General features: G+C 42.7%; 1 long non-coding RNA gene across 1 annotated transcript in view; it reads left to right on the top strand.

Moving 5' to 3' along the window:
• LOC108639412 overlaps positions 1-26287 on the top strand; it is a 29322-nt gene extending 3035 nt beyond the window's left edge. The window contains exon 2 of the long non-coding RNA XR_001920444.2: positions 25568-26287. This is a non-coding gene — a long non-coding RNA (uncharacterized LOC108639412). The remainder of the gene's footprint in view (positions 1-25567) is intronic.
• Positions 26288-27885: the final 1598 nt, after the last annotated feature.

Genomic DNA, 27885 nt, shown 5'->3' with positions numbered 1-27885 from the left:
CTCTGCCTTTGTCTCGCTGTCTACCCACCCAATGAGTGAATCATGGGACATCCACCTGCCCTGACTCTGGAGTGTCCCAGCTGAAGCACATCTACTCTCCTGCCACAGAACCCCCAGTGCCAGGATGGTTGAGTAGAAACAGCTTAAGCTTTATCCACTCAACCTGCATCCAAAAACTGTAATGGTGTTTCTCATATCCCTATTGCTGCCACAGGGGACATCACTATTTTTTCGGGGTTTTTTTTTGGTTGGTTGTTTGGTTGGTTGGTTTGGTTTGGTTTTGGGTTTTTTGTTTGTTTGTTCTTTTTTTCTTTGGTTTGCTTTGGTTTGGGGTTTTTTTTGAGGTGGTGGGGAGGTGTTAAGTTTTTTTCCATCCCAAACACGGGGATTGGGTCATTTGGGCTCAAGAATCTCCTGCAAATATGCATTGACCCCAGTGGCACGAGATACTACTTCATGCAAATGGCAGTCTTATTAGAGAAAGGAGAAGGAAATGCTTTGAATGAACTTCTCCTGGTCCATTTCTGTGCATTTACAGTATCCCCTAGTCAATCTGTTGTCTGCTTGTTTTTTAATAGGACAGTTGTCCTGTCATTCCTCTTACATTTTTCTGACAAGGGCCTCTCTCTCTCTCTGAGAAACCCAGCAGTTGCTGCCATACATTCAGTACCTTTGTGTTAGAGAAAGAGGTTGGGGACAGGTTCCTGAAGCAAAATGTTGCTGCTGTTGCTTCTGTGTTGCTGGAGAGATTAGCAGGGTGTTTATTGCCTTTTTCATTCTCTGTCTTCAATGTCCTGGTTTGTAATGTCAAACCCGGGTAGTTTGGCCAAAGGAATGCAGCACAATAACAGGCATAGCAGTTAAAGATGTTACATGCATTTAAGTCACTGTCTGGGAAATGGCAAGAGCAGCTCCAGTCAATTGGAGGAATTAGACCAAGACTCTATTTAAGCTATAGAGAAGGTTTGTAACTTGTCCAGGTTTTTGGGGTTTGGGTTTGGGTTTTCCTCCCCTCCCTAATAATAACAGCTTGCTAGGAACTAGACAGCCACAATCTCATCTAAATGTTTTTCATCATCTTCCCGTGAATAGAAAGTATTTGGCAAACAACAGGAGCAAATCCAGAAAATTGCTTTCCAGCTGCTGTAAAGCTAAGCTCCTGTTTACATCCCAGTTCAGTGGGACAGACCTTTCCCATTTCAAGCCAAACCAAGACTTGTGTGCCACAGCTGTAAGCAGCATGAGGTAGGAAGCAGCACTGACAGAAAGAGTTGTGCTGTGCTGTGCTGCCAGTGTGGGACGTGGCTGGGCCTTACGATTGCAGCTGCAAGGAATCTAAGGGGAAAAAAGGATGTTTCCCAACCTCCCCTGCAAAACCTCAGGAGTGGATGTATCCCCTTCCTCCTCTACGGTACTGTTTAACAAGCAAAGGAGCTGGGACTTGTTTAGCTTCTCTTTCTGCCAGCTGCACTGTCCCTGGGGTACAAGTGTTTCCAGCAGCCAGGCAGCGGCACTTCCCATGCCCTGGGAGAATGGACAGCCAAAATGGACAGCTTGAGGAGATGGGACTCTCCCCCTGTACCTGGCATTGGTGAGGCTGCACCTCAAATCCTGTGTTCAGTTTTGTGCCCCTCGCTAAAAGGAAGACATTGAGGTGCTGGAGTGAGTCCAGAGGAGGGCAGCACAGCTGATGAAGGTTCTACAGTACAAGTCTTTTGAGGAGCAGCTGAGGGAGCTGAGGGTGTTTAGCCTGAAGAAAAGGAAGTTCAGAGGGGACGGTATCACTCTCTACAAGTACCAGAAAGGAGGTGGAAACAAGGTGGGGGTTGGTCTCTTCTCCCAAGTAACAAGTGACAGGAGGAGAGGAAATGACCTCAAGTTGCATCAGAGGAGGTTTAGATTGGATAGTAGGAAAAAGTTCTTCACTGAAAAGGTGGTCAGGCATTGGAACATGCAGAGAAGTGGTGGAATCGCCTTCCCTGCAAGTGTTCAGAAAGTGTATGGATGTGGAACTTGATGATAAGGTTTAGTGGTGAACATGATGGTGTTGAGTTAATGCTTGAACTCAGTGATACTGGAGGTATTTTTCAACCTTAATGATTTTATGATTCTGTGGCTTTTTGTGTTTTATGGGACTACCTTGGGCACTTGGTGTTTGGAGAGAATCCATTCCTTCCTCCTCCTCCCACTGTCCCAAAGAGGAATGGTGGTTACCCATGAGTAATAACGGAGGTCCTGTGGCTGGCCATGGCCAGAAGGATGCTCCTGGTGGATTCCAAGCAGAGGCACCAGCTGTCTCTAGGGTGCTACATTAGTACATGATGTTACAAAAGGAAGGAATGGATTCTACAGATGAAATACAATGCAATATTGATTTTTTAGAAAATACAAAAGAAAGACATCTAAAGAAGCAGACAGACTCACTGCTCCCACCTGCAAAACTAATCTGCCAACATATCTGAATGTTTTTCTGAAAACTATGCGGCCTGTGTTGCCCAGCATTCATCAGTGTGCATTTCTGACTTGCTTAAGAGCACAGCTACCTCATTTCTGGGTAATTAAGTAGTCGGAAGCACCAACTAAGCCTAAACAAACATCCTTTACTCTAACAAGGAAAGCTATTGTGTAGCCTTTCAGGACACATTTTTCTGTAGTATGCAATGACTCTAATGTCTATTAATTATTTCTAAATGGTTTAAGCATTATCTGCCTTTGGGTAAATTCTTTCTTTATAGTGTAATCTAACCTGTGGGAGGGGAAATTAAAAAACAGTAGTTTTCCTTATCACATCCCCAAACATAACAGATTCTTCTTTTAATCAATATCACCGTCACCATCACACACCAGGTTTCAGGAGCTGGAAAAGGTTAGCAGGATGGTTTCCCAGATTCCATTGCATTTGTCACTGCGTCACTAGTTTTAAAAAGAATATGTGTGGGGGCCCTTTTGGGACTCACCTCTCCTTCCATCTACAGCAAGAAGGGAGCCTGTTTGCTCTTTGCCTTTATGACAGTTTAAGTATCGCAAGTATCTTGAGGCTGTTTTCATGAGGTAAAGAGTTCGGTGAGATTTTGTGAAGCTACCAAAAATGTCTCACAAACAGACAGCCAGGAAACCCAAATATATCTGCTCACGTAGAGCAGTCAGTTTTATTTTACAGAGGAAAAACTCTCTACGTATGACTCTGCATGGTTTACTACTCTGTAGTGTCAAGCCTAGTCCCAGAATTTTATGATCAATTATCAGTGTCAACTGAATTGTGATTCGTCATTGTTGAAACATTGTGACAGAAATATCATTTAAAATAATATAGTTTGGGAATATGTTTTTCCTCTATTACTATACCTTCTTTAGCAACCACAGACTCCCAAGAGATGTCATTCCCTTTTGCAGGACAGGGTAATGGGAGAGCACAATGCAGAAGACCAGAGAAAACCTGAAACCCACAGACTAGCTTTAGAATGAGAAGATAAAGTCTTCTTATGGTTACACAGATGAAAACAGTCCATATGTTACTTCTATGTACCTAGCATCTTTGCATTCCTTGGATATAGCTCAGGCAGACCAGAATCAGTGTAGCAAACATTATGTAGCTGATTGCAGAGGACAAAGTCCCTGCTTACTCCCATTGTTGTTTATCATACTTTGTTGCAGAGTGCCCCTGAGGCCATCATTTCAAAAAACAAAACTGTGTCTTTCAGCCTCCTTAAGCCAAGAGTACTTCCACCTTTTCATGGGAGTTTTCTCTTGAAATGTTGCAGCCACAAGGGTTCCCTTATGTGACCATAAAGCACCATGCTTGTCTGTCAGCACTCAATAAATTCAAATTAATAATAGGTCCTCGAAGAGCCACATACTGCTTCCAAGATACCTCAACATGTGGACAGAATGGTCTCCCCACAAATAATGAAGCATGCTCTGGTCTAATGGGACACTTATAAACAAAGTTGGCTTTTTGTATGAAAGACAGGTTTTACAGCTCAATGTGTGCATGCAGCAGGAAAGTCTGTCCAGAAAAAATGCCCTTGTGCATATTTTACAGTGTTTAGCAAAATTAGCAATCACAAAGAAAAAATACAAACAGGCTTCATATTTAGCTCCTCTACCCAGTACCACTTGAGCAAGGAAGACTGTGAAGACCTGAGTCAACCCTGACTCATCTGCTAGTTCCTGAGAAGGGATTCATTCCCAGCAGCAACTCACATACAGCGTGTGCAGGCACACGCTGCTGCCTAGAAAAGGCAGCCACATGGGGAGTTGTCTTGTAGTTGCTCAGGGAATGACGCATGCATTCATTCAGCACCTCACCCGACTTGCCTGGCTTGCCCAACCCCCTTGCTAGTCCCCCTCTCCTTCTGTCTCTCCTGAGGCTGCTTCACACCCCCTTCTCAGAGGGCTTTCTGCTGCCAGTCCTGGTAGGACTGATGGGAGGGTTGCAGCGGTTCTTGAACCTGCCCAGGTCCATGAGTTTGGGCTAAGCTGGGCTTGACTCTATTCATGATAGAAACAAATCCCATTTCTACTTGCCTAGCTTGAGACCTCTGTGCAGGACATGATACCTAAGAAGCTGTGATGTGAAGGAGTGAGTTCCTGGGATCTTTACAGTCACTAAACAGGTTGTGTGAATTGTTTTATGTGGATGAGCTTGGCTCACGATGTCTATGCCCAAATGCACAAGGACAAGTTATCAGTCCAGCCTAGGGAATGCCTCCCTCCTCTTTGTTCCAGCCAATCCTGAGACTTTTTATTCCCCTCAGGACAATGGTTTCCTCTTTGTAGTGTGGTCACTGTAGCAGGGCAACACATACAGTTGTACTTCCATATCACCTTGTGAGCCTCAGGAAGCAGTGGCATGGCTTGGTGCAGTCTGTGCAGGTTGGGCCACACAAACCATCACAGCACCACAGAGACAGATATGGCATATGGCAATCTGACTCCCTGTCCAGCCACTCACTGACATCATGTGAGGGACAACACACATCATTACACACACACAAGCAGCACAGTTTGCCTCCAAAAGGGATAGCCCTCTGGAAGAGTGCCAGGATCTTATCCCTTAGGTTGTAGAAATGGACAGGCCAGACTGGACCTTACAGCAGGATGAAGGTGAACAGCTGGGTACCTACCTAAAGAGTAAGATGCTTTATAATGACCATCTGACAGAGTAACAGGGTGTCAGAGCAAGTGTAGACTCTGCTAAAGCATGCATGCTGGGTCAGTGTCTTTGTGTATTTCTGAGCTCATATTTCTAGGTGTGTCCCCTAGGCAAATCTCTGCTCATCACAAGGATGTGACTCAGCAAAGCTGTTTCCATGAGGTAGGACATGTTCAAAATGTTCTCCTAGTCTTGGTGACTGGGAGAAACCAGAAGTGTGAGATGTCTCTCATGTGTCTGCCCCTCAGACAGGATAGACATGTAACAAGTCTTGGAGGTCTCTGAGGAAAATGGGAATGGAAAAGATTTCTTCTTGTTATCAAATTCTTATTGTCACAGAAAAATTACTCATTAAATCTTCATTGGGAAAGGACAGGGACACGGAGGATATCTGAGACCTGACAACAGTGTTGTGTGGTGCCAGGGTTAGACTATATGTACCCATATGGCTGTATTGGAAGTCCATGGAGATAAATATGACATAGTCCACCTGGCTTTGTTACTGCTACCACTTAGTTACTGCCATGTGAAGTTTGGGGTAGACTGCAGAAGAGAGAGACAATGAAAATATCATTTGCTTTGGAGGTTCAGCTTTGGTCAGGAGGCATATCAGGGCCTGGCAGAGCATTTGAATCTACCTATGAATTTGCATGAGGCTGAGGAAACAGGAAAAAGATGAGAAGAGCTGTGGCTTGCAGTGGTTCCTGGACTGGGAGTTGGAAACAGATTGTGAGACCTTATCTTCCAACTGTGTCCCCAGGGAACCATTCTTTTCCTAACAGCTAAGCTTTGCTGTAATTTTAGTACATTGCTTCTCATCCAATCTTCAATGTCCACAGAGAGCAGTTCATTTCCCCACTCTAGCAAAGTCATTTATCCAATGACAGTCGCAAAACAGTTCTCATGTCTCCTTTCTCTTTTCTCCTATCTTACAGTCTGCACAGGGGAATGACTTGAACTTCCAAATTTTAGAGAGGCAAACTTGTTATATTGTCTGTGGAATCCAGCATCTCCTTGAAATCAGAAACTGGTGAAGTAGGAGTGAGAGGAGATTCCCCCTTGGCAGTGCCAGCAGTGCACTGCAGGGCTGAGCAAACCATGTTCAGGATGGATCTGCTGCAGCTGCAGTATTCCACAGAGCAGGTGTGCTCTGCACTGTTTTAAGAATAAGGATATTTGTCAAACCTCAACTGAAGGAATGCTCTGCCTATAGGGAGTGGCAAGGAAGAAGACAAAAAGTCCAGCATAAATAAAAAATGGATTGAAAGACAAAGGGAATTTAAACTTCAGAAGCAGGAGCAGTGTGAAGCTTTGCTGCCTACAGTCCTGCTGAAGGGGGAAAGCAGGGCATGTCAAGGCATAAAGACAGAATCCATATCACCTACCACTGTATGTCTACAACACAACTATTTACATCTGAGCTAATCCACTCTTGGATCCCCGTTGAGTCAATGCAAAGGAATATATGGTGCATTTGAAATGTCTGCCTACAGATGAGAAGTCTACCTTCAGGTGTGCTTATTATTCCTGATGATGTAGAGGTACTCAGGATGCCTAGATGTCTTAATTGGTTCAGAGGAATTTGACCCAAAGAGATAGCTTTTGGGTGAGAAAATTTTGACATTACTGAAAATGCTTCTTTCTGTGCCTTCCTTGTCCTTTATGGAAAAGGAGGATGTTTGTCCTGCACCTTTCCTCATTCCAAGCTCCCCAGGTGTCCACGTCATGTGAGACCAACCTTCTGATGGATGTCTGAAAACATCCATCACAACACTGAAAACTTCAGCCCACTTGTCCATGAGTATAGATCCACAGGCATGCAGTGAGGAGGATATGAGCCTGCTGCACCCATATGTCTCATCCATCCCATGATGGCAAGGCCCTGTTTCAAACATTCATACCCATTTTCTATCAGGAAGACCTTAAGCTGAGCTGTGGCCATCTTACAAGCTGCAGGTGATGAAGGGCTGTGACAGCAAGTATCATTCAGTGATGATGATATGAGTGACCTTGATACCTCCTGTGTACTGTGATAACCCAGACTGTCACCGTGCTATCAAATTTCTTGGAGAGAGTTACAACAATTTAGAGAGCTGCTTAAGAGGGCCCTCAGAGGGGAGGGTAGGAAGGAAGTGGGGAAGTGAGCAGGAGGAGGGACAGGAAATTGTGAGAAGGCTATAGAAACAAGAAGAGGTAAAGGGACTGGTCACCACTTCCAGCTCCCTATCCGCCTCAAGAGATGTTTCACAAATGACTTTTGAGACATTTTAGGCCACCCTTCCTATTTCCGTCATCTACCAGGAGGGTTGCTGGCAGGCAACACATTTTTCAGTGCTTTGTCCAGGCCTATGTTTACTGCTTATCCTCTGGGACTCACACTGTCTCCCCCAGAAGGCTTAGCTGGCAGTCTAGGAGCTTCTGGGCAATTAAGCTGTAATTTTCCTTTGCTTCATTTTATGCTATTGCTTCAAGTTGCTCCTCTTGCCCTGTCCTCAGCAACTCTTTCGTGACCTGGTGTTTTCTCTCTCCTGACTTATCAGCTATCATTATCTCAATCTTTGCAAGTACCAGACACAGTTTAAAAACACATCCTCAGGACCCTGGAGGTGTTTACTCCTTTCTGTTAAAAAACAGACTTGTGGACAATGTGATGTATCACTTACACAGTTCAGAGGCAGGGCATTTCCCACATTATAAAAGAGTGGACTGCAGCCACAGAAGTTGAAACATCACTTAAAAACACTGCTGTTTGAGAGGGAGGATTGCTCCTTGATGCTAAAAAGTACAATTGTACTTGGCAATTTGTGTATATTTCAAAATGCTTATGGTTTTCAAAACCCTATTTAGATACCAAGATCTCTGTGCCAAACTAAGATCCAGCAGTAAAAACAAACAGATAATGAAACAAACACTGTGGTCACAAAAAAAAAAAAAAAAAAGGAGAGAAATTGTTGCAATAATGTACTTTTCCAGGAAAATTAACCATTACAACAGTGCTGGTAAATCACTGGATAGTGGCTCCTGCTTATAAACATGATTTTGAAATCTTACGGTGTTGTTATTTACACAGTGGTATTGGCAGTAGCTATGTAAAGGTTTTTTGGCACAGAAATAAATTTCTTCTTAAAACTGTGACTGGGATTTTTTTGAATGCTTTCTAGAGAATTACATTAAATGAATGGGAGTTATCTTCCTAAATTATTTACAAATCTTTAAAAGTCTTATTCTAGCTCCATCATATGCAAATATTTGTAAGCTATGAAGCTGTTATGGATAAATATGAAGCATAAATACTCTTGTGAGGTGGGCACAGGCCCATAATTCAGATCTCTGTGGTAAAGAAGGAAATCCTCTCTATTACCTTTCAGTATCAAACTGTGAAGACCTAGTAAAAGTTTAGGTCATATTCAGCTTTTCCCCAAAAATCTTTCTAAATCCCAGTTTTGTTAGACTTTGTGGTCTTATATGTCAGAGTAGTCTGGGTGATCTGTTTTAACCCCATCAGGGAACTGCCACCAAACTATGATGACATTCAGAAAGATGCTGCACTGTGGGCATTGGAAAAGAGACTAAGACACTGCTTTGAGGGACAGGAATGGAGATTTGCTAGAAATTATGCCATCTGAACATGGCGTCTGACTGCTATCCAAATCCAGGCTGTGCTGGTGTTCACCACAGGATGTTACCATCACAGTGCAATAGCTTTCATGGAGGGAGTTGTGGTGATCTAAGATCCCCCAATTCCATTCTTGCCTACATACCCTACCACAGCTGGTGACAGGCAGCATTATTGCAGGCAATTACAGTGGAAAAGATGGGATAAACATGAAGGATTAACTGTTCTCACTCAGCCTTTGACGTGTTCCCTCTGGATCACAGCTTTTGGCACATCTATGCTTCTACGAGCAGTGGTGAAAGTACTCTGCTAGTGTGATATCTATGATGGGTTATGCCTGTGATCACACACACGTAAACACAGGCACACTCACTGATTCAGGGTGAATTTCTCTGTAAACAATAGCATGTTTCCAGTGTGGTCTCAAGGGCTACGTTGCCACTACAGTGGAATTTCTCACCATTAACCACTGGATGAAGCTCCACTGTTTTTGAGATCCCAGTCTGTTTACTCACAGGGACTCAAACCTCAGCTAACATTTTTCAGTGTTCCTTGGCTGGAGATTCTTCCCTACATAAAGAATTTTTTTGCTCCAGTGTCTGCTGTATCTCGGACGCTAAAAGCACAAATGGTTCACATCAATCAAAGAATACAGGTGGTAGAAACTTTCAAGTTTCCATTACTGAGTTATTTCTTCTCACTGTAGTATCACTATTCCATTCATTGTTATCAGCTCTTAAATATGCTACTCTGAGCTCGACACGCATATAAGTTCCAGAATCATTCAGATTCTTACTGTAGATATTCCCTGGCTTAGTGACCTGATTCAGTGTAACTGCTCTGAATCTGAAAGGGTGATATTAAACTAGTGTGATTCCTGTTAATTGAATCAAGGAATGACACCACTCTTTCCCCCTCAGCTCAGAAAGAAATTGTAAGATGGAAGAGGACAAGTGTAGAAAACATCCTACTTTCTCTGTAAGGAGAGAGGCAGGCTGTGGAGATGGTTTGGATGCTAAGCTGGCCAGAGTGGGATGGGAAAAGTTTAGAGATGAAGTATGGTTGTATAGCGATGGGGTGAGGAAGGTCAAGGCAAAGCTGGAACTGAACCCAGCAAAGAATAACAGAAAGGGCTTCTACAGGTATGTTAACCAGAAAAGGAAGGTCGAAGAAGGTGTACTCTCCATGATAAACAATACTGGAAAACTGATAACAATGAATGAGGAGAAGGCTGAGGTAGTCAACAATTCTTTTGCCTCAGTCTTCAATGCAACTTCTCTTCCCACACCCCTCAAGTGGATGGACAGCAGGATGGGGATTGGGGGAGCAAAGTCACTCTATTAGTAAAGATCAGGTTCATGACCACCTGCAGAACCTGAAGGTACATAAGTCTATGGGACCTGGTGCGATGCATCTGAGAGTCCTCAGGGAATTTGCTGATACAATTGTCAAGCCACTTTCCATGATATTTGAAAAGTCATGGCAATCAGGTGAAGTTCCAGGTGACTGGTAAAGGGGAAACATACCCATCTTTAAAAAGGGTAGAAAGGAGGATGCTGGGGACTACTGACCTCTCAGCCTCACCTCTGTGCCTGGGAAGATCATGGAACAGATTGTCCTAGAAGCTGTACTAAGGTACATGGAGGACAGGGAGGTGATTCAGGACAGCCAGCATGGTTTCACCAAAGACAAGTCTTGCTTGACCAACCTAATTGCTTTCTATGATGGAGTGACTATATCAGGGACAAGGAAGGGTTACAGATGCCATTTATGTGGATCTCTGTAAAGCCTTTTATGTGGTCCCTCACAACATCCTTCTCTCTAAATTGGAGAGAGAGAGACTTGATGAATGGACTGTTAGAACGGGTAAGAAAGTGGTTGGATGGTCACATCCATAGGGTAGTGGTCAATGACTCTGAGTCCCAATGGATATCAGTGATAAATGGTGTCCCTCAAGGGTCTGTATTAGTACCAATGATATTTAGTATCTTCATTAATGACACAGATGAAGGCACTGAGTGTGCCCTCAGCAAATTTGCAGATGACACCAAGCTGAGTGATGCAGTTGACACACCTGAAGGATGGGATGCCATCCAGAGGGACCTGGACAAGCTCGAGAAGTGGCCTCATGGGAACATCATGAGGTTCAACAAGGCCAAGTACAAGGTGTTGCACACCTGGGTCGGGCTAACTCATGATATCAATACAGGCTGGGGGATGACCGAGAGCATCCCTGACCTGGAGTGCTGGTGGATGAGAGGATGGATATGGGCTGGCAATGTGCACTTGCAGCCCAGAAAGCCAATTGTGTCCTGGGATGCATCACCATCAGTGTGGCCAGGAGGTCCAGGGAGGTGATTCTATTCCACTCTGATGAGAACCCACCTCAAGTACTGCATTCAGCTCTGGGGTCCCCAACACAGGAAGGAGCAAGTCCAAAGGAGGGCTACCAACATGATTAGAGGGATAGAGTACCTCTCCTATGAGGAAAGACTGAGAAAATTGGGTTTGTTTGGCTTGGAAAAGAGAAGACTTAGGAGTGACCTAATTGCAGCCTTCCAGTACCTGAAGGGAGCCTACAAGAAAGCTGGAGAGGGACTTTTTGCAAGAACAGGTAGTGACAGGACAAGGGGGAACGTTTTCAAACTGAAAGAGTAGGTTTAGATTAGGTATAAGGAAAAAATCCATTACTGTGAGGGTGGTGAGGCATCAGAACAGGTTTCCCAGGGAAGTTGTTGATGTCTCATCCCTGGAGGCCAGGTTGGATGTGGTTTTCAGCAACCTGGTCTAGTGAAAGGTGTCCCTGCCCATCACAGTGGGGTTGGAACTTTATGATCTTTTAGGTGCCTTCTAACCCAAACCATTCTATATGATTCTATGAAATGTTGAGTGGACAGGCGACAGGAATCAGGTCACCAGCAAATATATCTGGGATTTCAAGGAGGCTAGACAAGAAACTGGAGGTGTAAATGCCCCATCAGGGACATCACCTCTACAAAAGCTCTTTTCCGTGTATGGCCAAACATGGCAGAGTCACACTAAGAGTCATCCGTGCACTGGGGCCACATACAATGTCAAACAGAAGCAGAGAGAAGGTGAATCGATGCCCAGCTACGTCACATAAAGTAGATGTCTGCTAGCAGCAAGGAGCATGGTTGAGGGCTGGCTGTCTCTCTGCATTGAGTGCAAAGGGACCTACCGAATTAATTTAGATTATAGAGTGAGGACTTGACAGCTAAAGCTGAGTAAGTTAAATCCCACCTGTGAATGCCTACACGGACAAGAGAAAAAAAGAAAATTAATTCTTTAACATAGCTGATGATATAAGGAGATCCAGTGGATGAAAATGGTAGCTGGGCAAATTCAGACTAGATGTAAGGAATGTTTTTTAACTACAGAGGTAATTAACCATTGGAAACATTTATCCAGGCTTGTGGTTGATTCTTCCATCACTGCCAATTTCCAAATCAAGACTGGATTGGCTTTTGGACAGAAATGATTTTTGTTTCAAGCAAGAATGAATGTGGGAAGTTCTCCTTCTCTTACCTCATACGGCTCAGGCTAGAAGTTACTGGGAAGGTAGGTAGAACAAGCCTGGAGGCTCAAATCAAAGTATCTATCTCTGTTACAGGGATACTCTTTTCCTGCATATGTTATTGGCATTGCACCTTTGCAATGTCAGGACTCAGCTATTGTATATCCCAGCATATAGATCCAGACAAAACTCACTTAAGGTAGTTTCCTTCGGGGCTTGTGTCAGACCATTTCTGAAATATGATATTAGCTTGAGATTCAGTTTCTAATGGTAGCTAAAATTTTCCCAAACATCAGCTTAGGTTCACTCTAAGTGTATAATGATCTCCTTACAAACATGATTTGCAATCATTTTCTTGCATAACAGAGAAGGATAATGGTGTCTGATGTCCCAGACACAGTGTCTTCTTTGCATGTGTGTACTGTAGGAGGATTTTAGGGGGACCTGCAGATGGCAATGTATTCAGAACAGTTTTACTTCTTATTTTAGGACTTCTTCATATCTCATTAAGAATATCAAAGAATTCTTAAGAACAAAGTCAGCATAATAGCTCCCTCCATACAACTGCTGGTTTTAAGCTCCATCACTCGCAGATAGGTGCTGAAAGGAATTCCAAAGAAATAAGCATCAGAGTAAGACTTGTTTTAGCTGGTATTTGTAAGGGGGGAAGGAGAATCAAAATCTTTAGAGCATAACAGCAAAACAAACCACAGACAAAGGCTTTAATCCTCTTTTGAGTTACTTATTGAAAGGTAGTTTCTCACAGATGGCAGCTAATCATATGGCTAAATCAGTAACTGCTGTTTCCAATAGGCACTAGTTCATTATGAGACATTATCTGTGTTAGCAAACATTCAACTCCCTCCATGATCTGCAGCCCAGCTCAAGATTTAAATTGACACCAGAGTTTACAACACAAAATAAATTTTCTTAGTAGAGTTCTTATAGCTGCATTGATCCAAAACCACAGGCAAGCAATATTTGTAGAAAGTGTTCACACCTTTTCTCAAGACCATTTCCATTGGGAAAGACTTTTTTTGGCTCAAAACCCTTTGTTTTGGTCTGATAAAGAATAAGGTTTAGCTACTTTTAGGGTACTTAGCTTGTGTATTGTAACAGCTGAATTTGGGTCATATTTTATTGAACACATCCTCTACACACAAGAAAATACAGGTTGTGTTTATGCATTTTCTCCTACTGCCACAGCTTTGGAAGTAATGGCCAACACACCTTCATACTGTAAAATGGAGACCAAATTCTGCTGCTGCTTGTATGGCAAAATGTTCCTTAAAAGACAGTCAAAGCCCAGAGCCTTTTTAGCTGGACATTTCCCACCACCCTACACTTGACTGAGCAGAGAGCTGCTTTACCAAAAAGAGTCTGAAAAATCCCCAGATTTTAAAGTAGTCAAACCAAAACAGCTATATCAATAAACAGAGTTAATTATTGAAGCCAAGTAACACCAGAGAGCTTAAAGAATAACAATTGCCCCAGAAAGAGAGGGTTTGCCATGCTTGAATGGACACAGTCTATAAGCAGCAGGACATCCAAGAGTGGTTTTGTGCTATGCTTACACTATCTTCAAGATCTTTGGACTTCTTCTTGATGTTCATTTTTTATATGGCTCCACATAATAGTATAGTCATCTGAGCATTTCCAGTACCACAGCTAAGATCTAGCTCCTGGGAAAAACTGAGTGTGGGTGCTACCTTATTCTATAAGGCTCATTGAGCTGGATCTGCAGATGAGAAGACACGTCCAATCTGTCCTGCCAGAAACTACTGTATCCTATCAGTGCATGCAGGCTGCAAACAGTAGTTGTTTGTAGAAGATTTGACCAACTTCATGTTTTTGTATATCACTTACAACACATTTAACTGAATCTTAGATCAATTGAAGTCTAGGGGAATTATTCCAGAAACAATATTACTCTTCTCCTGCTGTGAGCGATTCCTGAGAACAAAGCAATTGGAAAGACTAAAACCTCAGACATGGAGAGATTAGTCAGGGATTGGTACCACAGCCAGGACAAGTGTTTAGTCATCCTGACACATCCTCATGCTGAGCCCTTGACCAATAAGTTCCAGCCTTGCTTGTTGTCTTCGCAGAAGACAGAAATACATGAGAAACTAAAGTTCTGTGGTAGACATCTGAGTCAAGCACTTACCACATTGCTGTCACACCCACTGCTGTTTGGTCTACTCAAACTTAATAACTCTTCAGTGCATTACATGGATTATGGAAATGCTGTAACTTCAGTCAGGTTGGCAAAGCAGCATATAGCTATAAAGCAGTGGGCTGTAATCCTTCCAGTGGGCATGGTGGTCTCTTCATCTGTCCCTTCATGCTGTAGGTTTGTGGGTCTCTGCCCACAGAAATTATCCTGATGGAATACGTTTGTGCCTGACCAGGTCTATATAACTTCCTTTCCCATCAGAAGGATTGACTAGTAGGGGATTTACTTTCTGTTTGAACTAACTGCTTTGGTTTCCCTCTTTCTCCTAAGCTTGGGAAAATTGGCCAGAGTTTTACAGGGCTATAACACTATTTACCAAATTTCCAACAATTTTTTACCTGAAAACTTCGAAATGTGAATGCCACGAAGTTACATCCACTTAGAAGATCAGTCTTGGCTTTGTTTGGATGTTCAGCAGTGTGCAATTTAATCCCAACCCTTTCCCAGCACACCTGCGTTTATGGATACTGTTGCAACCAGCGCAGATAAGTCTTTCAGGAAGCCTGGAAGTCCCTGAAGCTGTCCCTAGTGCATGACCATTATTCTGTAAAGGCAAGAAATTCAGAAGCCTGTTTTGGTAATTTCATTTAAGAAAAAGCAGGAAGAAGTGTACTCTTGGTGCCTCTAATAGGAATATGTCAAGGGAAAAAGAATGTGTATTTTGGTTGCTAGACTTCATAGTGTGTATGTATGTATGTATGCAAGCATGTATGTAACTGTCTATCTAACATTCTAATATATTCTCTGTATCCCACAATATCATATCCCATAGATGTTTTTTTTTAAATTATATTAGGCTAACACTGAGTAGAGAACAAATGCTCTGTAGAAATTGCAACCTAAAAGAAGCAAAAAAAAAAAAAAAAAAAAAAAGGAGAAGGAATCATTGTTACCACTATTGAAATAAAGCATAGAAAGGTTGCCCGTTTGTTTCCAAGACATCTAGAAGAACTGTCTGTCTTAGATGCCTCAGCGATTGCGACGCTTAAGCTCAAAAAAGAAATGAGTTTCTAAGCACGCAGCGAGTCAGCTCTCTGCTTGTTATATTGCCAGTGAAGACGGGTAGTAGGGCATATGAGCAATGGGCAATGTCACTTGCCAAAACAAGAAAAAATAAATGAACACTGATTTCTGTGTCTTTACCAAAAACCTGACTTCATGCCTTGGAGGCTATATTTCTGTGGCTGCTGAGTCTGCAAATTTGGCACAGAAAGTAAAATAAAAAGCAAGTTGAATGATCTGACTCTGGCATGCTGTCAGGGAAGCATCATGTGCATGTGCTGGGAGATCTTTCATGCAGACATCAGCATATGAGCGATTTTCAGCTGGGCTCCTCCAGCCTAACAGAGTGGTTACAGCATAAGAGGTGCTGATCAGAAGGCAAAATACACAGCTCTGAACTCCCAGTCACTGGCAGCCTCATTAGCAGTGTCTCATGAAGGGCTATGGAGATGATGAAGGGACTGGAACATCTTTCATCGAAGGAGAGGCTGAGAGGGCTCAGACTACTCAGCCTGAAGGAGAGAAGGCCAAGGGGGGGTCTTACTCATATGCATAAATTTACTCCACCTGAGAGCTGAGTAAAGACAGGACCAGGCTGTTCTCAGTGGTGCCTGGTTACAGGACAAGAGGCAATGGGGACAAATCAAAATACAGGAAAGTCTTGTGGATAATAAACTTACTTACTATGAAGGTGGTTGCCCAGAGAGGTTGAGGTCTTTCTAGCTTTGGAGATATTCAAAATCTGACTTGACACACCCCTGAGAAATGTGCTGTCCTGTCCACATCAGCTATTATCCTGAGATCCCATGAAATGGCTTTGCTCTCCATAAAGAGTTCCTCTCTCTGTGGGAGCCAACAGAGCATGGCCATGCCAGAGGTACCTGCCAAGAGGTCTACCTGCTCCTCCACTGTAGCATGCCAGCATGAGAAAGACCGTCATGCTTCACCTCCTACAGATCAGAAGACCAGCCTGCTCTCCAGGCTGCCTGTGGAATGTAGCAGCCACTAAGTGCTTCTTCCTATGTCATCTCACCCATAAGCTATGCAAACAGGGAAATGAACCAACCACCCAACTGGCTGAGATGGAGGTTTTCTCCATAGCAGTGCTGGCTAAGGGGAACGGAAAGGAAAACAGCCCCCCCCATCTCTTTTGCTCTGTTTTGAACACAAGAGCAGCCAAAGAAGGCATTAAGTACAATAGCAATGTCATAGCTTCTCTCCTGCTTACAGCATTGCCACTGTTACCTCTTATCAGCTCCTCTGAAATGCAAACAATTAAAAAAAGGCAGAAATAAGAAGGGTCAGTGTCCTCAGTCAGCTAATTAATGAATGCAGTGGAAACTCTAGCAAAAAGCTACGGGTACACAGAAGGAAGGAAGTGCCCTTCCAGAGATGTTCCAAATGTCCTTACAGGCATACAAATTTGTGTGCTTTGGACTGCTAAAAAGCAATTCCTCAGAAACAACTGCTCATCAGTGGGGATGTGCTGCAAAAAGTGTCTTGCTTAGGTTTCCTAAAATGTTGGTTTGATGCAATTGCTGGCTTTCCTGCTTTGCGATTTTTCATTCTACATCTTGTTTAGATAAGGGGGATTAATGAGAACTGCCTGTAGTCAGCTGAACTGCCTTTCTGGCAGAGGCTCATGAGGAAACTGTGGCGATCAGTAAACAGAGCTGAAAATGCGGGTGGCCATGAGCTGCCTTTTTTTTTTTTCTTCATCTTCATATGTAAAGGAAATAAGAAGTGCAGCAGTCAGCCCCGTCGGACAGGGGAGATATTTCACAGGAAATAACAGGCAGCTTCAGACTCATTTTTCTCTTGCAGAAGACTGTGCCCAGGTACTTTGAAAAATAGATGCTTCAGGCTAATTTGTGTTTCCTTTGGGTACACTGAGGTATAGTTCATGCATAAAAGCATAAAGGAGAGGCTGAAGAAGCCTAGGCCTTGTTTGTTTGCATAATTGTTCCTGTTTTGGAGGACAGTGGATGACAGAAAGTTCAAGTTTTCTGAAAGAACAGGTATGGGATTTCTTTTTGGTGATGAGCAGCTGCCAGCATAATCCAGAGCAAAGAGATCCTTTTCCATATATTCATTGGGAAGGATGTAAAGCAACAGAGTACCTGAAGGACTGCAATGCCAGGGTGATATCTTTCACTACCACAGAAGGTGTCTTCTCAGCATTGCTTTCATTTTCCTCACCCCTGTGTACCACTTCTTGCAACCACAGACACTCCTTTAGCTGCAGACCAGGCTCAAGTATATCTCATGCTGTGTCCCACCAGGAGGACTTCCACAGAGAGAGAACATGGCAGAAAAACCATTGCTGGTGGCATACCTGAGAGGAGTTGCCAATTGGCAAAATAGATGGGAAGGGAGTGTTATCACAGCTTGTCTGCTCTGTATGGCTGAGAGCTTCCTGGGATGTTTGCAGTGTCTGTAGGCTGAGGAAGAGGAGCTCTGTGTCTCCAAGGAATGTGAGCCTACTGTCTCAGGAGCTGAGGAGTGAGGCCCAAACATGACTCCAGAGAAAACCATCTTGCTAAAAAAGGACTTCCTATTTTGGGTAGCGTGCATCAGATCAAGATGCACGTGCATGGTGAGCAAGAGGAGCTCAGCATGTGAATCATCATCAGTGACCATGGCTTGGGGCCAGCTCCAAGTGGCTGAAGTCTGTCCTTGCTGAAGTATCACACATTTTGGGATGGTCAGGAGCAGATGCATGTTTCTGGGAACACTGGGATGGTCATTTCCACACCCATGACCTTAATGCCTGCCTGGTGACCTGCCATTACACTCTCACAGTGATGGATGTGGTGACACACTCCAGGAAGACCTCATCATGGTGATCTGCTGCTGCCAGCCCTCCAGCCCTGCCACTCACGCTGGGCTGCTCTTGCCACCTCAGAAGTCATCACGCAGCCTAAATACTCCTGCCACGTGACAAGGACAGTCAGAGCATCTCAGCTACTGCAGCTTGGCTAACCTAGAGCAGACCCAGTGGCTGATAGCCTCAGCTGGAAAGGGCCAGCAAGGGAGGACAGCATGTGAATTGTGCCACCCTCTCTTCCCATTGCCTCTCTTCCTAGGGGCTAAGCAGATTGATCCTGTTTTGACAACCTTTTTGTTACACATGACAGGTTGCAGAACTGCAGCAGCCAGGAGAAAAACAGCTCTCTATCATTTTCTGCTGATGGCTAATATCAGATAACTTTCAGCCATTCACTCTCCTACTCTGGGTTTTACTGGATATTTACTCATACCATATTCCTTTCTCCTTGGGTTTGTACCATGGAGGTGACTGGAGCAGTTTGCAGGTGCAGGTACCAGAGAACACTGCAACCCAGTCCTGCACAAACTGCTGCTCCAGCTCTACTACCCTTGCCAGATTGGCTGATGTGGTTGTAGGACTAGCCCACAATCACCTGTCCGCTTATTCTTAAACACTGTTTTCCTTTTGACTGATTGAACAACGACCATGTGTAATTTCTGGATTTTTTTTGATGGTAATACTGATTTTTCAAAAAATTATTTTGATTCAGAGATTTTATTGAATGCTTTGGGAACCCACCAGTTCAGTTATGGCTGTTTAGTTTAGTCCTTTCACTCACTTCTGTATCTTACCTCATGGCTTTAAGGAGTAATATCTCAACAGACCACTTCCCTATGTACTTTACTTTATTCCACCAAAAAGATTTTTTACCTTAAGTGACCTACTCCCCCTTTCTTTTTCATTCTCCTATCTTTTTTTCTGCATTTTTACTGGAAGAAGATACACATTAAAGTGATAGAATTCAATAGAGCTTTGGAAGAGTCTGTCTTGAATTATGTCTGTTCAGTACTTAACAAATCAGATGAGAAAAACCACACATTCAATTTGGAGATCAAACTGATGGGAAATACTTTGAAGGAAAGAGTTAACATTCGAAATTACCTTAACAAATTGAAGAAATGGTCTGAAAAGAAAAATCCTTATGGTATTCAGCAGGTACAAAAGGTACTGTACTCTGTCTAGAATACTCAACTATATGATTATTCAGTGGCATAAAATCAGCTGATAGCAGTTTTGGAGAGGACTGTATGACTGTACTGAGATAAACATGTTTATGAAGAGGAGGGAAAACCCCTGGAAGGTCTGGGAAAATCGTGCAATATCTGCTGCTGGAGAGCTTTAAGAAGGGGTCAGGCACGCATCTATGAGAAATGATCCTGACAAGGAGGGTCCTGCTATGGGCAGATGAATAACCCTCTGGATTTCTTTAGGCCCCCTCCTGGTCTTGGTTCACTTCCTGCCCAGACATGAACCTGCATCTTCTGCTATTACCTCTATCCTCTATGTCTCCCACAATCTGACCTCAGCCCACACTTGCTTACCCTTTTGCAGGAACACGTTTGCCAGCTTCTAGCAGATCACTGGAATCCACCTTCGATTTTCTGTCTCGTCTTTCTCTTGTCACTTTCCTCCTTGTCTTTTCCCCTTTCTTCCCCCTTGCACTTTACTTCTTCCCACTCACTGCAAACCTCCATCCTATCCCAGGCCTGACACTCAGCCTTGCCCCTCTCTACAAACAGATCCCACAGGGGCTGGCAAATGCCACCTTTCATGGTATAGCTTGTATGAAGGAGATGGATCAGAAATCACTACTCCCAGGTCTCTGAATCATTCCTCCAGACTGTTTGCCTATTCATCCCTGCTTTGATTACATTTGGTTAAGACTTGGTAGCTCTCTTTCCCAGCTCCTGAGGATATGTCTTTGCTTGTTTTAGGAGAGGGCTTTGCTTCTAACCAGGCCAGATGGACTGTATGTTTTAACCCAATCTCTGCTCTATTTATCTCATCTTTTAGGATTTTCTCTGTGCCTTTTTTTTTTTTAAAACACATCTCACACGTGCTTCCAACCCAGACCAAACCCAAAAAGCTTCAATTCTGAGAAGTGTTTTTGAGCACACAATGCTGAAGGACTGGATTTAAAATTAAGCCAAATGAGTAAACATGCCCATAAAAGGAGAGCACAGTGGGCCAAGACTGTGTGTAGACTTGCAAATCTGCCCTGGGATTTTGATTTCAGTAACAAACCCATCTGAGATTTGCTCTCACAGTTTACACTCTCCTCCAAAAACAAGCCTATGGAGAGTGTGATGCAGCAGTTACCATAGCAGCCAGCACCAGAAGAATCCATTAAGTGATCACAGTCCCAGCTCAAAGTGAATTACCAGACAGCAGGTGAACTTTTGCACCTTAAAAAATGTCTCTTGGGGAAAATATGTTGTCGTGCACAGTGGAACAAGAGAATGCTGTTCAGTTGCACTGACTCGCTGCTACATTGTTATCCTTAATTATGTCTATGCTGATTTTTAAAAAGTACTGCACAGGCTTTTCCTTTTTCCTGTCAGGTGTTTCTTGTAATTTATTTTTTTCCTGAAGGACAAGACAGACTAGCTCAGTCAATAACTACTAATGAAATGTGCTTCAGGCCTCCCTTCTTTCTGCCACAATTAGATTGTCAGCTGTCCCAGGAGAGAGGCTATTATCTGCGTGGGTGTGGAAAATGATCTATCACTGTTAATAATTTCTATTATCATAGCAGGTAGCACTCCAAACATATCAACACCTCATTATAACACAGTTTTTCACACATGGGAAGCTGATGGTCCTTTTGGATGCTCAGACATAAGAAGTATATAAATGGAGCTGGGAGGTGGAAAGAGGACAGATCCTGGTGGGTTCATAAGAGCACAGGAAAACACACTATTCCTTCATAAACAGAGCTCCTTAGATAGCCAGAAGCTTGTACTGCCAGTATGTGATTGGGAGGAGCCAGTCCAGCACACAGGCTCCAGATCCAGACCTTGCATAATATCTCTTTTTTTCTCCGTACCATACAACTCTGCCTTATTATAACAGCAAGTGAGGACAAGTGTGCAAATACCTTTTTCAAAAGCAAAGTGCAGCTGTGGATATTGACATCTTGACCCACAAAGGACAACTTTGGGCTTGCAGTGGCAGAAGACTCAAGCTAAATTAGCAGAGTGGTTATTTAACCCACCCTTGATGCTCTTCCAGAAAGTTACCTGAAGCCTTTAAAACTCTCCACATTATGACCACCACAATAGGCACATGAAGAGCTACTAAAAACTTCCTGTGAAAGAAGGTAATGAGAAAACTGTAGTGTCTGGGAAAACCAAAATAAACAAATGAACTAACAGACCCCAGCCTTCCCAGGAACTTGAGTTGAACTTGAACTCCATGAGGTATCATTTGTTTCCTGTTTGCTGCCAAAGTACAATGAGGTTTATATTCAGGCCCCACCTTTTAGTCTCTGGGTCTAAAAATATAACAATGAACTCGTGACACAAAAGGTCTGTCTCCTGGAGAGGCAGAATTTAGATCTAGCTGCAAAGCACAAATTCTCCTGTCTTTAAGGCAGAACTAATTTTGAGTAGGTGGGTTTTTTTGTTTTGGTTCGGTTTTTTGTTTGTTTGGGTTTTTTTGTTTGGTTTGGTTTTGGTTTTTTTAGTTGGTTGGTTTTGGTTTGGTTTGGTTTTGTGTCAGGTTTTTTGTCATTTTTTTAAATCTTTCTATTTTTAGGTTACCAGACGGGAGAATTTTATTAGGATTAGACCATACTTACACAACTGTTTAAATTGTTAAGTTTATCATGACTATAATCATTTTAATGCACTTATCTCTGTGGTTACCTCTATGCCATTCTCTGAGGGGTCTGAGCTGAGAGGGAACACTGGGCTACCTGAGTGGGAATATACATGGATGTCTAATCTATAAATCTTTTTATTTCCTTGAAAGTGTTGAGTTTCAGCTCCATAAATAAGAAAAGTAGGTGAATACTTACATTTAGTCCATGCTCAGATGCCACCAGTTTGACTGCTTGATGGTCTTCAGACAGCTCTTACTTTCACATAAGAAAAACATAAGGTGACAGTGTGAGAAATACAGTAGGATGAGGGCAAAATGACTTTTTGGGAGACAATTCAGTGCCTTGATTTTAATTCCATCTGAAAATTTACTCTTAAACCTACTGCTGCTTCATACTGAACTTTCATTCCTTCTGGGAAACCCACCACTCATGTCTACGAAGAGTTAGACCAGATGCATTCTCGGTTTCTCAGCAATGGATTAAAACTGGTGTTCGTATGACTCTGGCTTACTTGTTGCATCTTCTCTTTCCAGAGTTTACTGCTTTGTTCTCCCTGTTTTTTCTTGAAGCATTTCTGCTCCCCCCTTTCCCTGTAAGTTATTTTTTTCCCGTCATTCCTAAAGGAGTTATATTCCTAGTGGTTATTGGAATAGTTGGATGTGGTTTTGCTGATTTGATGGAGCACCTCGAGAAATTATTATTTCCTTATTATAATTTTACAAGAATCAGAGTCTCTTTACAGCCTCATGTCACTCCATGGTTTTCCTGGGAGATGCCTGACCATGGGCCTTCCTTTTGCCTGCACAGGAGTAGCTTTCCAACAGCTAGTCCTCATAGAAAGAGACTTTGAGTGATTCCCCACAGCATTGTACAAGGGTCTGTGAGAGACAGACCATTTCCAGCTGGGAGACACAAGTGCTGTTGTATGAGAGGGGGAGCACTGGAGCACTGCTGCGAAAGGGTCACACCATGGAAGCCCAGGGGTTTTATCTGTGAAAGGAGAGAATCACTCTGTCCCTTTCCATCCATTCCACTCTAAGGGGAGCCACTTGGCTCTCAGACTTGTCTGAAGCTCTTCTCAGCTTTGTGAGATTCCTGAGTACAGCAGTTATCAAGAACCTGGACTAGACCAGCAGAGATATTACATGATATGGTTGGATAGCAAAGAGTTTGCGTGGTACAGATAAAAAGTAAAGAAGATGTATGGTATGACTGGATAGTAAAGACATCATAAGAATTAAAGGATCCAATAACAGCACCAGAGTAGCAGCAGGGACTTTTGCATGGTGCTTATTTGCAGTATGGCTGGTGTTACTCATGTACCTGCTTACCCCAGCAGGTACAAAGTGTCCCCATGAGGTTTGTGCATCTTACTGAGATGAAGTTTTAAGACCTGAAAGAGATTCTACTGAATCCAGCATTTGTGTAAGAGACAGAAATGTGAATATGTGAATATTTTAATCAGCCATATCTGTTAAAACTAGCTTATTCTCAGAGCCAATTTCTCAGAACAGTCTGGAGCCCTTTCTAGACCGCCTGGGTACTCCACTAGTCCTGAGATGATGACGGTCTGACTTGCTTCAATATGTCCCAGCAGCAGTGTGAAGAGCAGAATATACCGACAACTCATTTACATCCAGTACCTCACAAGATTTTTTCAAGCACTGATTAAATAAAGATCCTTTTTGTCCTGGAAGGCTCATAAAGATGCAAAACTCATAAACAGATCTAGATAACATTGGAGTTAGTTATCCTCAAAGTATGCCAGTACCTTGTGTTCCCCATTAGGAAAGCTAAGGGTAAGGAGTCCATCAAGGAGGAGCCCATCAAAGACAGGGTGACAACGGCTTGGCACCTGCTTACCTCCCTGAAATTAGTGGTTATTGTGGCAAAGGAGACCTGGCCAGAAAAAGAAAAAATGTGCTCTGTATGAGGAATAAGCATGCAGCAAGAACTCCCATGCAGGGCTCTCTCACTGCTTCGCCACTGTGATGCCCAGGGACATGGAGTACTCCTTTCTGGGTTTGAGAACTGATGAGGAGCAATGGGCAGAGATTGATGGTGAAGGTGGCCTTGGGTGTGGTTAAACTGGGAACAGTGACCAGCTGTACTGCTGTAATACAACTCTCAAACACGCACATGCATACAAAATCAGAGTAACTTCTCCATCCTGAACTGCCATGCACTCTGTATCAGTGGATCTTTGAAAAGCAGTGAAGTCACAGTAATTCAAAATGGCTGTGTCGAGCACTGGCACATCAGTTTTTCCCTTTTCTACTTCAGTCTTGACATTTTCCCCCTTAGAAACTCCCCAGACTCTTTCAAACAGAAAAACTCACAACCATCTGCAAAAGGCAGTATGTGATGGGAGCACAAGAGTAACTGCATTTGCTTGTAAACAAAATACCAATTCAAAAGTTTAGTTGCCTCAGTAGGTGTTGTATATTTGTGTAAGGGTGTTTTGCAGCATGTTTGGACAGCTGCTGCTATTAAAATTTTTTGCCAAGTAAATTAAAAAAAGCTGTCTTCTAACTGTCATTTTCACAAATGAAATTTCACAAGGAAATTTGAAAGTACTTCAATGCAAAACTGAAATCTTTTTTGAGTTATTTTCGAAACATCTTAAACCTTTGAATAGTATGTTCATTTTTACCCTATATATTTACCTCAAAGTAATACAGGCAGTAAATATATTAATGATATGCAGTTTATGGTTGCATGCACATATGTCCAAAAATGTTTTCTCTCTTTGATATGATATTCAATACTATTAAATTTACTATAAAATTATAAATCATAACAGTAAAGATAGATGAAGAATATTTACTGCCAAATTTGTCACAAGACAAGCTTAATTCTCTCCTGCTAAACAGCAACAGCTGATTTGGGACATATTCATGGTTAAGAAAGATCTCTTCAAGACCTGTACCACTTGTGCAACGTGAAGTGTAGACTTAATTCCATTGGAAGCCCAGGGGCCTTTGCACTGGGGGTGGAGGCAGATAGTGCAGGAACACACAACCCTGGACCTTTTTTCCATTGTGTCACTCAAGTGATTCCCTAAAACAACATTTATTCCTACATTTTCCAAATGCGCATAATATTGTTCTTTCTGTTTTCCTTTCGAGTCTTTGTCACCAGTTACAGTTCCAGAATACAGGGCAGGAATGGGAGGAGGTGAGACTGAAGCTAGAGGTATTTGAAAGCATATTGCTTTAAATCTTTGCACGTTGAAAAAGAGAAGAAATACCACCCTGGGTTCATCTCTAGACTACAGTGGGTGAGGCCACATGTCTTTGTGTTGCAAGGATTTTTCTTCCGACTCCAAACTGAATATTTTTTTGCAATAAACTGTTTTGGTTTTTTCCAGGTTCAACTGTACTCCAAGAATTCCCTCCCACAGGAGTGTAATGCAGAAGCTCAGAAGAAGCCCACCCTGAAGAACAGTTTGAGATTTTTTAACCTTGCAGACACTCAGTGGTGGGAAGGTTGCTACGTACCATCCTGTACCACACATCCACTACTGGGATGCTATTCCCAGTCAGGAACATTGCAAGCTCTTTGTTGGTCATATTAGAGCTGCTTTGGAGACCAACACTCTGTATGACACATTTGCTAAAGAGAGTTGTGTTCATGCAGTCTGAGTACTGGACCAGATGCCATGCAGCCCATGCAGGGGACCATTTTGGGTTCTGGCACTCATTTCCTATATACACTTTGATCAAGTTATTTGCAGTTTCTCCCAGTTTCATCAGATGTAGAACTGCATTTGTGGTGTGTGCTGACAACTCTTTGTCCTCTGTGGAGGGGATGAGATGTTTTGTTCAATCTCTTACATAAAAAACACCATGAACAGGAGGATATAGGACTGAAATATGTTTCTTAAAGAATATAATCAAGCTGATCTAGATCTGAATCTGAGGAGAAACTTCTTTTGGCAGTAAATTTTCTATTTAATCTATAAATAGCTCTTTAGATTGCCAGATAATCTTTGTAACTTATAACCCTGTTGGCCTGAACAAGAAACAAAATGTAGTCTTCAGAATGGAAGAGAATAAAATAAAATGTCAGTGTAACTGACACGACCTTAGACCCAGATGGTGATTTCCGCTTTATGATCCACCAAACTAGCTTACCATGTGGTCAAAATTTCATTAAACATTTCTGCAGTCCTGATGTGTACAGTAAGCCATTCTTCTTCCAAGGGAAGCAGCTCATCCTTTGGAGATGTTTGTATTGCTATCACCATGGCAACCAGGAAAGATGAAAGTCAGAATACAAAGAAAAAAACAAAACTGTTAGCTGAAGTGTGGATAGGCAGTGAGACTGTAAACCCATGAATGGACTTTTAAAGGAAATGACTGTTCTGTATTAAAGAAACATAGCAGAATTACAGGTCATCATCATCATCATCATCATCATCATCATCATCATCATCATCATCATGGCTAGGCTTTGAAAACGAAGATTTGGGAAAGGCTCTACCCACCTTTGTTACAAACTGGTGGCTAAAAAGGCCAATACGAGATAGGCACGTCTGACTGCAAAAGGCACAGCAGAAAGACTCCTTAGGTGGTATATTCTGCAAGGCACAAATCTTTCTGCGTTGTCTTTTCTCCTCAAGAGTGATCCTGCGTGCTTTCTCAAAGGCATCAGCTGCGTTATAGATGGTGTGTCTCCAGGCCTCCTGATTGGAAGCCAGAGTAGACCAGTTATGATGATCAATATGACCAAATTACAGGTACCATAGTCCAAAAATAGCACTCCTGACTTCACTAAGTACAACGGCTCTTATAAACCCCATTAGAACAGATATCAGGAATGGAGGATTGTCCCTCTGACAGGAGGGAGAATCTATGTTCCATCCTGCTTCAAAGGGGAATGTGTCCCACAGCACAGACTGCTTCCAAGCAAGACCATTTGTGGTCCCACTTTTGACATGGGTTTTATGAAACAGAGCTATGATCAGCTGTGATGCTCACTCTGCCTGAGCTGGGCCATGAAAACGAGACTTCAAATAAATCCTAAAACCTGGGCCCCAAATAAGACACTTTGGATCCTACTCCAGTAGACTTGGTTGAGACTCATTGTCTAACTCAGCTTGAAAGAACTTCCTTGGTCAGCAAGGATTTGGTGTCATCCTACACTGAGAGTACCTTTGCCCAGATGCTTAAATTGGTAGAACAAATCCATAAAATTCCACAAAAATTATTTTCAGGAGAATGGATAAACCTATATTTTCCACAGACTAGAAGTCTGGTTATTGAAAAGTAGCTAGAAAAGCTACACATTTCCAACAGCTATATTCCCTTAAGGCATAGTTTGGCCTTAGATTTGAACTATGAGTCTCTGTCTAAAATTAAACTAAGTCTGGCTCAAAACATTGCCTTCTCACTTGTTCCTAAGTTCCACCACAAATGAGTCTGGCAGAAAAGGTAATTTGAAGACAGTTCTGAAATCCATTTGCAAACTTCAGGGTAGGCAAATATTACCTCTTTTACCATCCTGTTTGAGGGAAGAAGATTTGCTTAAATCAATCTAAAATATTGCTTCATCTCATAAAGGGAAGACTGTGCAACACAGGCTGCTTTACTATTAAATAGAAAATTCAGTGAGATTCTTCCAGGTCCTCCTCTTTACTTATTTGTCATAGGCTAATAAAGAGAGGGTTTTTTCCCTTGGAGAATT

Source organism: Manacus vitellinus, unplaced genomic scaffold (assembly GCF_001715985.3).
Source record: "Manacus vitellinus isolate BGI_N305 unplaced genomic scaffold, ASM171598v3 scaffold_2_pilon, whole genome shotgun sequence".
NCBI classification, from domain to species: Eukaryota; Metazoa; Chordata; class Aves; order Passeriformes; family Pipridae; genus Manacus; species Manacus vitellinus.
This window is presented reverse-complemented; position numbering and strand designations above follow the sequence as displayed.